Genomic DNA, 13,890 nt, shown 5'->3' with positions numbered 1-13,890 from the left:
AGAGGTCCAATTTCAAAACGTGAAAAGGAGTAAATCGAAACATATCCGGATTTAATATATCTTCTGAGTAGTATAAGTTCTATGGTGGGTGTATGAAGAAATTTAATAAGTTGCAATCGCGAGCTTTTCCCGAAATATATATAGGCGGGTGCGCGCACTCGGTCGCGCACGAAAGCCTGGAAATGCGATATCCATTTTATTGACAACTGTTGCCGAGAGTGCGCACACCGGGTCGCGCACGAAAGTTTAGTAAGGCTATTTTTATTTACAGACAAATTTTAATGTGTTTAAAAAAAGGCAAGGTACAGACTTTCGAATTCTGTATCGCTTTACAAGGAGTCTCTATGCAACTTGAACAGTGAAGAAAACGGCTTGTTTTCGAAAAAAATATTGCCAGAACTTTATTGCCAAAAGTATAGGTTGCATACACGACATTTTTCTGAATTAGCATTTTAAAAACCAATGAAATTCACAGAAAAAACCATAGGTTTTACACACGTTATAGTTAGGAAGTAGCATTTAAAAAACCTATGAAATTCACTGAAAAAACCATAGGTTTGACACATGTTATAGTTAGCTGGAAATTTTACTGACATAAAACCAATGAAATTCCATGTTATAGTTAGTTGGACTCACTATAACTTGCGCGTGCAATGCACTGCTGATGACGTCACATATTACATCACTCATGACATGGTCAGTGACATCACTCATGACATCACTGATGACACCATCCAGTGAATATGTGTCTTTCTGAAAAATAAATATTAGTGAGTTATGTTTAAATATTTAAATATATATATTAGTGTTTCACTTTGTGTATAAGTGGCTACATGTGTTGGTAAGTAGCTACATGCGTATGTATATGGGTTATTAGATATTTTTATTAGTATCAGTATGAGTGTCTATATGGTTTGGTGGGGGTATTACTTAGCACATAGATGCATGAGTGACTGACTCTCTGTTTGTATGTGTTTTGAAGACAGCATATATACAGGACTGTATGGGTGGATGAGTGTCTATATGTGTTTGTTAGTGAGTGAATGACTGTCTCACTAGTGTCTTTATCAGTAACTACATATGTTTTAATCTAGTATATATGAATATTGATGTATATAAGTGAGTATATGTGAGAGTAAGAGATTGTAAGAGTTCCTGTTTAAATAAGTATGTGTTTCTATAAGTGATTGTTTAAGAGAATAAATATGTGTAATTTTCAATAGAAGTAAGGTGGAAGTGTGTGTATAACTCTATATTCAAATAAATGGATGTTCAATAGTTTATTTGCACGTGTGAATATGTGTGTGAGTAACTTTTGTATGACTGTCGGTGTGTAACAGGATGTATAGGTGTATCACTTCATATGATGAGTGAGTATATGTATGAGTGACTATATAGAACTGTTGGTGAATGAGTGGATGTGTATATAGATAGTGGAATTACTGAATTGCTTGTTGTAACTGATATAGGTATCTCCATTTTTTTTAAAATTTTAGTTTCTATTTTTGAATATGTGTCTCAAGGGTTACATTACAGTGAAAGGAGGTCTGTCACTATGTCACAAAGATGGTGTCATCAGTGATGTCACTGACCATGTCATGAGTGATGTAATATGTGACGTCATCAGCAGTGCATTGCACGCGCAAGTTATAGTGAGTCCAACTAACTATAACGTGGAATTTCATTAGTTTTATGTCAGTAAAATTTCCAGCTAACTATAACATGTGTCAAACCTATGGTTTTTTCAGTGAATTTCATAGGTTTTTTAAATGCTACTTCCTAACTATAACGTGTGTAAAACCTATGGTTTTTTCTGTGAATATATATATATATATATATTACCTACTGGCGGTCGCCAGTAGGTATATATAGTTAGGATTTTTTTGAATAGGGATTTCTGAAAATTCTATGTTGAATAACTTTGGCTTTGAAGGACGGAATTGGCTGAAATTTTCTGGAAAATGGCACATGTTGTTTCTGAGCTTCCCCTGAAAGTTTGGGGGGGTTTCGTGAAGTGGGGGCCGAGAAAAAAGGGGGGGTCCCAAAACATGTTTTTAACATTGAGTTTTCCATAGGGCGGTTGGACTCACTTTTAGCTCGAACGGCTGAATGGATTTCTATGGAACTTGGCAAAATTGTAGGGACTGGTAGCCCGATGTGCCTTTGCTAGGTCTCAAGATATGTGCAAAAGTGGATTTTGAGTAATTAAGGTTCAAAAAAATATATGTATCTGTAAGCGCTCCCCGGTACGCGCACCGGGGAGCGCTCCGGGCGCGCTATGCAACTTGCGCGCGTAAAGCTGATTGGCTCCCTGGTGTCTGTAAACATTCTAAACAGTCCGGAGCGCCCGCCATCTTGTGTCTCGGTAGGATCGAGACACAAGAGGTGGCCAAAACAAAGGGGGAAATGACCATAAGGGGGCAGAGTAGATCCTCCCTGACCCCCTAGGTTTGATGTGGGGGCTTTAAAAGGGCCCCCGCGGGGCAAAAAAATAATATATTTTTTTTCGTTTTTTTGCGGGGGGAGCGCCCGGTACGCGCACCGGGAAGCGGTCCGGGGAGCGTAAAATGGGGAAAAAAGAATGATAGACTTTTCAAATATTGTATGTTTATCGATTGTTCTTTTAGTTGTTTTTTTTAATCTTTTTTTTATTTAAGTAGCAACATGTAGGTACCAATGCAGAGTCTAAAAATTAATATACACCGTCTCCTTTGTAGATATCTTGCATGTTGTTTCAGAAGTTATTGTGGTATATGGAATTTATACCATAGTCTGTTAGGAAAGCAGAAACAATATGGAGGCAGGAGATGATAAAGAGATGATAAATACACATTTGAGATAATATAGTTGGAGTAAGGAAGTAACTATGAGCAAACTTACTATGTAACACAAAAAAGTTGCACAGTATATTTTAAGTCTCACTTTATATTATATCTTCTTGGGTTCTCTTTCACAATTTTCATATAAAAAAGAATAATGTGTCAAACAATTTTAACTTTTATAAATTAAATTTACTGTTCTGATTTTTCAAAATCTGAAAGAATTTGTAACATTAATTCATCTGGAATGTCCTCCTTTTCATTCCATGATTCACATTCTTCAACACATTTAATTAATTCTTGGTCTAAAGTGTCATCCAAAAACTCAATTTCTTCATTTTCTTCCTTAGGATTGTTTTCAATCTTAATTTGAAAAGAAATATTATTTTCTTTCTGTTGTGCTTCCACTTTCTTGCTGTAAATTGCATAAAAAATAAATATATCAGTAGAGATAGGGCACTGTTGGGTTTAAGTTCAAACAGGTACTTGTGAGTTTTTAACAGTGAAGTTATCTTTGGGCCCTGTATGGTTTCAGGCAGGAAGTAGAACTATTAAAAAGTGCCTGTGATGAAGCCTAAGTAAATTCATAATTATACCAGAGAAGCCTAACTCAATCCATAATTATAACAGAGAAGCCTATCTCAATCTCTAACTCTTACAGGGGGACAGTATATAACTATCTGAAAACGTTTTCCCAAATTAGCATAACATAGTTCTCCTTTCAAATTTTTAAAATAACATCTTACCTTTCAAAAAGAAGTTTAAGTTGTCAGTGAAAATGCTCTTGAAATGTACTTCAGGAAGTAGTAGTCAAAATGGCTGTGTTTCTCTCTCTTTCTTTATATATATTCAGGTACATAACCAATCAAATGTCATGAAATAATAGTAGAAAATGAAAGTAACATTTTAATTGGTTGTCAATTCTAACACTTCATATGTGTTTTTGTCATGTAATTTACCTCAGGATATTTAGTCAGGCCTACAGCATAAATGTCTCAATGGAATTCCATCAAATTTGGGTAAATGGTAGGGACTGCTATGTAGTAGGGCCTATTCTATATTTGATGAAAGAGTCTCCAGTGGTTTTTCTGTAAGTTACTTTCCCACCTTTTTTTATCGAGCGCTTACCGGTGCACGCCCCGGTACGCGTACCGGCAGCGTTACAGGAGTCCTCCATTTTGTGTTTCGGTAGAATTGAGACACAAGATGAGGGCAAACAATGTTCGGAATGGGTAGAAGGGGGCATGGTAGACACTTCCTGACCCTCTAGGTTTTCTGATGGGGGGCTTAGGACGCTCATATAGGCAAAAAAAAAAATCGCTTGGAGAGCGCCCGGTACGCGCACCGGTAAGCGTACCGGGGCGCGTACTTTGGTGAAAAATAGTGAAATAATTTAGAAAAAGATAAACGTTTAGAATGATCAGAGGTTGTGTAGCTCTGAAAAGAGCTATTGGGTTCTGTGGCTGATTTAGGTACCTACAAGTATGTTCCAATGCACAGTCTTAAATTCAGGAGGAATATTCTATTCCCCTCATCTGACAAGTGCACACCATCTCCTCTGTAGATGTCTTGCATGTTGTAATGCAAGTTATTGTTGAATATTGAACCCATTCTAAAGTCTCTCATATAAGCAGAAACAGATTTATTCACATGTTTCCGTGCTTTCTCAAATTGTGGACAAAATTGGTTGGACCAGTTCCATTTCTGTCACTGTCTTTGGCATATATTGGAATATATCAAGGCAGTTGGGGGAAAAAGTGTCATCAATTGATGAAAGGTGTCCTTTAAAAGCATTTCCCGACCAACCCCAGTCATAGTGCCTAAATCATTTCCACCACAGTGCACTATTAAGAGGTTCAGGGTTTGGCAGATGGATAAAAAAATTAAATTAAAAACATATAAAATATATTTTTCCTTTAAAAGAATAATACATTTTACAGCTTTTGATATTTGCTATTTAAAAAACATTGAAATTCAATGAAAACACCATAGGTTATAGACCATATATAGTTAGGAATTAGCATTTACAAAACCTTGAAAATTCACTGAAAAAACCATAGGTTATAGACAATATATAGTTAGGGATTAGCATTTACAAAACCTTATTTTACTCACACAAAACCATTGAAATTCGCATATATAGTTAGTTGCACTAACTATATATCGCGCACCCGCAATCCACTGCTGATGATGTCACATATTACATCATTCATGACATGGTCAGTGACATCACTGATGACAACTCAAATGACATCACTGACAACATCACTGATGACATCATTCATGTGTTAATACGATGAACCTCTTCAGACTCTAATATAACCTTAGATACACTCAGTGAAAACAGACACTCACAGATTGTCACTCATCCATGGAGTTACTCATACACCTAGTCAGTCATGCAAAGAATCAATCACACCTCCATTTCCTCAACTATACAGTTATACACACCTTACTTATTCAAACATATTCTAACACATATTTACTCTCTTATACAATCACTAATAAAAGTTTACAATAATCCATGCAGTCACTCACACATTCACTGGCTCTTATACACAGTAATTTATATATGTCAACTCTCACATGTACTGTGTTTTACAAATGTACTTACTTTGACATGTAGCACTGAGATATCCATTCACTCACCAATACACTCATGCACACAGTCAACCACCCATACTGCTGTTTCCACATGCAGTTTGGAACCCAAACATCTAGTGAATTAACTGTTCACACATCTATGCACAGAGTCACACACCTCCCAGCCACCCACACACACACACTCACTCTCCCGTACAAATACTTGGGCAACCAATCAATAACCCATATAGTTACTCATATATCTACTGATCAACACATGCAGCAGTTTACAGAACAACAGATATAATGATGCACAAATTAAGACAGTTTAGTCACTAACCCATGCACTCAGTGAGACACATTTAATCACTCTCTCATACAGTCAGTCATGCACCTACTAAATCCTTCATCCAGACACTTATACATCCACTCATTCTTCAATATTAAGACATATTTTAACTTTACAGAAACATACAGTCTCTGGATGATGTCATCAGTGATTTCATCAGTGATGTCACTGACCATGTCATGAATGATGTAATATGTGACAATCAGCAGTGGATTGCGGGTGCGCGATATATAGTTAGTGCAACTAACTATATATGCGAATTTCAATGGTTTTGTGTGAGTAAAATAAGGTTTTGTAAATGCTAATCTCTAACTATATATGGTCTATAACCTATGGTTTTTTCAGTGAATTTTCAAGGTTTTGTAAATGCTAATTCCTAACTATATATGGTCTATAACCTATGGTTTTTTCATTGAATATTACCTACTGGCGATAGCCAGTAGGTATATATAGTTAGGATTTTTTCTCTATGGAACTTTTGAAAATTCTATGCCTAATAACTTTGGCGTTTGTGGACGGAATTGGCTGAAATTTTCAGGAAAATGGCACATTTTGTTTCTGAGCAGCTCCTGGAAATTTGGGGGGGTTCGTCAAGGGGGGGCCGAGAAAAAAGGGGGGTCCCAAAACGCGTTTTTCCCATGTTAATTTCCATAGGGCGGTTGTACTCACTTTTAGCCCGAACGGCTGAATGGATTTCCACGAAACTTGGCAAAATTGTAGGGACTGTTAGCCCGATGTGCCTTTGCTAGGTCTCAATATATGTGCTTCAGTGAATTTTGAGAAATTAACGTTTAAAACAAGATATATATCTGTAACAGCGCTCCGGGCAGCGCTCCGGTTCGCGTACTTTTCGCGTATCGGAACTTTGCGAAGCGAAGCTGATTGGCTCTCCGGTGTCTGTCAACATTCTAAACAGTCCGGTGCGGCCGCCATCTTGTCTCTCGGTAGGATCGAGAGACAAGAGGAGGCCAAAACAAAGGGGGAAATGAAGGAAAGGGGGCAAGGTAGACCCCTTCTGACCCCCTAGGATTGATGAGGGGATATTATAGAGCCACGCTGGGCCCAAAAAAAAATTAAAAAAAATATTCCGATTTTTTCGCCGTAGAGACGTGTCTTGGTACGCGAACCGGGCAGCTAACTGGGCAGCTAACCGGGAAGCTAACCGGCAGTGTAACGGGAGTCTGACGAGTAGCTGATTGGCTGTCAACATTGTAAACAGTCCGGAGCGGCCGCCATCTTGTCTCTCGGTAGGATCGAGAGACAAGAGTAGGCCAAAACAAAGGGGGAAATGAAGGAAAGAGGGCAAGGTAGACCCCTTCTGACCCCCTAGGATTGATGAGGGGATATTATGGAGCCACGCTGGGCCCAAAAAAAAAAAAAAAAAATTCAGATTTTTTTGCCGTAGAGACGCGTCTTGGTACGCGAACCGGGCAGCTAACCGGGCAGCTAACCGGGAAGCTAACCGGCAGTGTAACGGGAGTCTGAGGAGAAGCTGATTGGCTGTTATCATTGTAAACAGTCTGGAGCGGCCGCCATCTTGTCTCTCTGTGGGATCGAGAGACAAGAGGTGGAAAAAAAAAAGGTGTAAATGAATGAAAGGGGTAAGGCAAACCCCTCCTGAACCCCGAGGATTGATGAGGGGGCTATTAAAGTTCCCTGGGGGGTGAAAAAAAAATTGCGATTTTTCGCGGTAAAGGTGCTTCCTGGTACGTTAACCGGGCAGCTAACCGGCAGCGTAACGGGAGTCCGACATATTGTGTTTTTTGAACATTTGTGATATGTGCACGTGTGGATTTTGTCTAATTAAGGTTAAAAAAATATATATATATCTTTAAGCGTGTTCTGGCGCGCTTACGTTTTGGGTTTGGTTTGCGCTGCAGAGACAATACGTCACGGTTATGCGATGCATCATTAGGCGTCTCACGGGCTACGTGATACGTCACTTAATAAAGAATATATTTTACAGCTATAGATATTAGCTTTTAAAAAACCAATGAAATTCACAGAAAAAACCATTGGTTATAGACCATATATAGTTAGGAATTTGCATTTACAAAACCTTGAAAATTCACTGAAAAAACCATAGGTTATAGACCATATATAGTTAGGGATTAGCATTTAAAAAACCTTATTTTATTTGCACAAAACCATTGAAATTCCATATATAGTTAGTTGCACTAACTATATATCGCGGACCCGCAATCCACTGCTAATGATGTCACATATTACATCATTCATGACATGGTCAGTGACATCACTGATGACATCACTGATGACATCACTGATGACATCACTGATGACATCACTGATGACATCTCAAATGACATCACTGATGACATCACTGACATCTCATTTGACATTACTGATTACATCACTGATGATATCATTTATGTGATAATACATCTTCAGACTCTAATATAACCTTAGATACACTCAGTGTAAACAGGCACTCACAGACTGTCACACATCCATGGAGTTACCCACACACCTAGTCAGTCATGCAAAGAATCAATCACACCTCCATTTCCTCAACTATACAGTTATACACACCTTACTTATTCAAACATATACTAACACATATTTACTCTCTTATACAATCCTTGATACAAGTTCACAATGATTCATACAGCCACTCTCACATTCACTGGCTCTTATGTTCAGTTATTTATATATGTCAACTCTCACATGGAGTGTGTTTTACATATGTACTTACTTTGATATGTAGCACTGAGATATCCATTCACTCACCAATACACTCATGCACACAGTCAACTGTCCATACAGCTGTTTCCACATGCACTTTTGAATCCATACATCTAGTGAATCAACTGCTCACACATCTATGCACAGAGTCATACACCTCCCAGCCACCCACACACATACTCAGTCTCCCATACAAATACTTGGGCAACCATTCAATAACCCATATAGTTACTGATATAGCTACTGATTTAAACATGCAGCAGTTTACAGAAGAACATAAATAATGATTGCCAAATTAAGACACTCTAATCACTAACCCATGCACTCAGTGAGACACATTTAATCACTCACTCATACAGTCAGTCATGCACCTACTAAATCCTTCATCCAGACACTTATACATCCACTCATTCTTCAATATGTAAGACATATTTTAACTTTACAGAAACATACAGTCACTGGGTGTTGTCATCAGTGATGTCATCAGTGATGTCATTTGAGATGTCATCAGTGATGTCATCAGTGATGTCACTGACCATGTCATGAATGATGTAATATGTGACATCATTAGCAGTGGATTGCGGGTCCGCGATATATAGTTAGTGCAACTAACTATATATGGAATTTCAATGGTTTTGTGCAAATAAAATAAGGTTTTTTAAATGCTAATCCCTAACTATATATGGTCTATAACCTATGGTTTTTTCAGTGAATATATATATATATATATAAAATCGATTTCTGACTTTCTCATTTAGGTCAGGAACACACGAACAACTTCTTGCTGAAAGAACGCTTTTTTAATGTAGGTTCAAAGCAAAAACTCTACGCGTTTCAAGAGCTCACCTCCCTTGCTCACGAGTAAAAGTGTTGTGATCACGATAGGTTTTTAAACAAACATGTGACATTCTAGTGAATAATCATAGAAAGCAGACTAGCGCTGCAACATAACAAGTGCATAGATACTAATGCTGGTAATTTACAGAGTACAATAAGCTCAACAGCCTCTAGTTATTCATTTTATAAAGCGCATTTTGACAAATTTTGGCGCGTGCATATGCATACTTGTAATAACATAATCACATATAAAAAAATGCCTAATAAATCATTATTTGCGATTTACTATATTTTTACCCGCTATTAGCTAGTTCACTTGGCATTTCCTTTACTGTGAGCCACAGAGTTATTCTGCCCATGTGGGCATAACCTTATAACTCCATTTACTTGTCAATCTGAAAACATTTTATTTCAATAATGAACGATGCTAGCAATTGCATTTATATACTCCAGCAGTTGTTGAGGGTATCAATTATACTGACACTGTTAATCAGATGTTACTTGAATTATTTATACTAGCTTCTAGCTGGTTCACCTCATTTCCACATCAGCATAGCCCTACTGATGTAGATAAGGGACTAACAGTCCTATTGCCCCAGTGGGCTTATGACCCTTTGTGGCTTTTTCGACAGTCATTAAAGTAAAGTGACGAGGCCCTGTGAGGATATATATATATATATATATATACATATATATATATTCACTGAAAAAACCATAGGTTATAGACCATATATAGTTAGGAATTCGCATTTACAAAACCTTATTTTACTCACACAAAACCATTGAAATTCCATATATAGTTAGTTGCACTAACTATATATCGCGCACCCGCAATCCACTGCTGATGATGTCACATATTACATCATTCATGGCATGGTCAGTGATATCACTGATGACATCACTGATGACATCTCAAATGACATCACTGATGACATCTCAAATGACATCACTGATGACATCTCATTTGACATTACTGATCACATCACTGATGATATCATTCATGTGATAATACGATGAACCTCTTCAGACTCTAATATAACCTTAGATACAATCAGTGTAAACAGACACTCACAGACTGTCACTCATCCATGGAGTTACTCACACACCTAGTCAGTCATGCAAAGAATCAATCACACCTCCATTTCCTCAACTATACAGTTATACAAACTTTACTTATTCAAACATATACTAACACATATTTACTCTCTTATACAATCCCTGATACAAGTTCACAATGATCCATACAGCCACTCACACATTCACTGGCTCTTATGAACAGTTATTTATATATGTCAACTCTCACATGTACTGTGTTTTACATATGTACTTACTTTGACATGTAGCACTGAGATATCCATTCACTCACCAATACACTCATGCACACAGTCAACCGCCCATACAGCTGTTTCCACATGCACTTTTGAAACCATACATCTAGTGAATCAACTGCTCACACATCTATGCACAGAGTCATACACCTCCCAGCCACCCACACACACACTCAGTCTCCCATACAAATACTTGGGCAACCAATCAATAACCCATATAGTTACTCATATAGCTACTTATCAACACATGCAACAGTTTACAGAACAACAGACATAATGATGCACAAATTAAGACAGTTTAGTCACTAACCCATGCACTCAGTGAGACACATTTAATCACTCACTCATACAGTCAGTCATGCACCTACTAAATCCTTCATCCAGACACTTATACATCCACTCATTCTTCAATATGTAAGACATATTTTAACTTTACAGAAACATACAGTCACTGGATGTTGTCATCAGTGATGTCATCAGTGATGTCATTTGAGATGTCATCAGTGATGTCATCAGTGATGTCACTGACCATGTCATGAATGATGTAATATGTGACATCATCAGCAGTGGATTGCGGGTGCGCGATATATAGTTAGTGCAACTAACTATATAGGGAATTTCAATGGTTTTGTGTGAGTAAAATAAGGTTTTGTAAATGCGAATTCCTAACTATATATGGTCTATAACCTATGGTTTTTTCAGTGAATTTTCAAGGTTTTGTAAATGCTAATTCCTAACTATATATGGTCTATAACCTATGGTTTTTTCAGTGAATTTTTCAAGGTTTTGTAAATGCTAATTCCTAACTATATATGGTCTATAGCCTATGGTTTTTTCAGTGAATATATATATATATACATACATATATAAACATATATCATCTGTATATCTATATAAATACAAACATAAATGCATGCATACATATACTTATATGCATACAGATGCATGTTATTTACATGAAAGTTGAAAAAACACTAATAAAAGCAAAGCTAAAAAGCCACCTCATTACAAACAGAATGGCTTTAACTTAAACGAGGGCGAGATCTATTGCATTTTCAATGCTTGTTTACTTTGGTTCCATCAAGAAGGCATTCAGATGTGTCACACATTTGCCATAAATTCTGAATGTTAGCACTCTAGTTGCACATTAGATCACTGTAGTAAAGCTACTGCTCACCAGGGACGTCTGCTGCTGGTATTCAAAGTGCATGTTTCAGTCTGCATGTCAGAATTTTTTTTAATGAAATAGAAGAGGATTTGAGAAGTCACTCAAAATGATCCCTAATTTTTCTTTCTGAAGCACTAATCATACTTTCTATGGCAAAATTAACCCCCTCATGTTGTTCCTTTTTAAATTGAGTGTTTTCAGACTTACCACTTCATTCCAATCAAGATGGCTTCTGGTGTGCCATACTTTTGTCATAAGTAAGACTGTTAGCGCTCTAGTTGTTCTTTAGAACACTCTGGGACATTCTGTCATTGGGCTATACTTGGGGTACATCTGAGTGATATTTGGGCTACATTTAGGCTCTTTTGTCTCTGGTGGCCATCTTGGGAGACTGTATGTCAGAATTTTTTTATGAAATTGAAGAGGGTTTGAGAAGTCACTCAAAATGTGCCCTAATTTTTCTTTCTGCAGCACTAATCATAATTCATATGGCAAAATATACCCCCTCATTTTTTTCCTTTTTAAATTAAATGTTTTAAGAGTTACCACTTTATTCCAATCAAGATGGCTTCAGGTGTGCCATACCTTTGTAATAAGTAGGACTGTTAGCGCTCTATTTGTTCTTTAGAACACTCTGGGACATTCTGTCATTGGGCTATACTTGGGCTACATCTGGGTGATATTTGGGCTACATTTGGGCTATTTTGCCTCTGGTGGCCATTTTGGGAGACTGCATGTCAGAATTTTTTAATGAAATAGAAGAGGATTTGAAAAGTCACTCAAAATGTGCCCTAATTTTTCTTTCTGCAGCACTAATAATACCTTCTATTGCATAATATACCCCCTCATTTTGTTCCTTTTTAAATTAAATGTTTTAAGAGTTACCACTTTATTCCCATCACAATGGCTCCAGGTGTGCTATACCTTTGTAATAAGTAGGACTGTTAGCGCTCTAGTTGTTCTTTAGAACACTCTGGGACATTCTGTCATTGGGCTATACTTGGGCTACATCTGGGTGATATTTGGGCTACATTTGGGCTCTTTTGTCTCTGGTGACCATTTTGGGAGACTGCATGTCAGAATGTTTTAATGAAATAGAAAAGGATTTGAGAAGTCACTCAAAATGTGCCCTAATTTTTCATTCTGCAGCACTAATCATACTTTCTATGGCAAAATATACCCCCTCATGTTGTTTCTTTTTAAATTAAATGTTTTAAGAGTTACCACTTTATTCCAATCAAGATGGCTTCAGGTGTGCCATACCTTTGTAATAAGTAGGACTGTTAGCGCTCTAGTTGTTCTTTAGAACACTCTAGGAGGCTGCAGTAGAACAAAAAAGGAATCAACTGACAGTCTCTGTCCTTGTTGGATGTACATGTTTTACTGAGAATGTCAGACTTCATTTTCACATGACTGAGAAAGATAATGTGAATTTACAGAAAATATGCTTTCAGTTTAGCTTATAGATCCCCTTCCAAACCACTGTGGGAAAATCATGAGATATTAGTTTTCTTTCAAACAATATTCATGATATCACAGCAGAAGGTTTTTTCACATGGTAAAATCACCTTAGAACCCACCACAATTCCTAAAACGAGTATGGTACCATCAACAAATGATTTATAATGTAACTAAAGTCCTAAAACCCTCTATTAACTACAATGCTTTTTAATGAGGTGCTATCATGTATATTGGTCCCAAGATGGCTGCCAACACTTCTTGGATGAAGTGCTGACAGCCAAACAGATCAGATGTGTGGTTAGGCTCCGCCCAGATATATATCTTTTTTTGAACCTAAATTACTCAAAATCCACTGGAGCACATATATTGAGACCTAGCAAAGGCACATCGGGCTAACAGTCCCTACAATTTTGCCAAGTTTCGTGCAAATCCATTCAGCCGTTCGAGCTAAAAGTGAGGCCAACCGCCCTATGGAAATTAACATGGGAAAAACGCGTTTTGGGACCCCCCTTTTTTCTCGGCCCCCCCTTGACGAACCCCCCCCCCCAAATTGTCAGGGGCTGCTCAGAAACAAAATGTGCCATTTTCCTGAAAATTTCAGCCGATTCCGTCCACAAACGCCAAAGTTATTAGACATAGAAT

The 13,890-nt window shown here is 37.5% G+C and overlaps 1 protein-coding gene across 1 annotated transcript in view; it reads right to left on the bottom strand.

The window, feature by feature from the left end:
* LOC147732424 (uncharacterized) overlaps positions 1 to 13,890 on the bottom strand; it is a 2,559,122-nt gene that overhangs the window by 222,512 nt on the left and 2,322,720 nt on the right. The window lies entirely within an intron of this gene.

This window comes from Lissotriton vulgaris, chromosome 2_1 (assembly GCF_964263255.1).
Source record: "Lissotriton vulgaris chromosome 2_1, aLisVul1.2, whole genome shotgun sequence".
In the NCBI taxonomy this organism is placed as follows: Eukaryota; Metazoa; Chordata; class Amphibia; order Caudata; family Salamandridae; genus Lissotriton; species Lissotriton vulgaris.
This window is presented reverse-complemented; position numbering and strand designations above follow the sequence as displayed.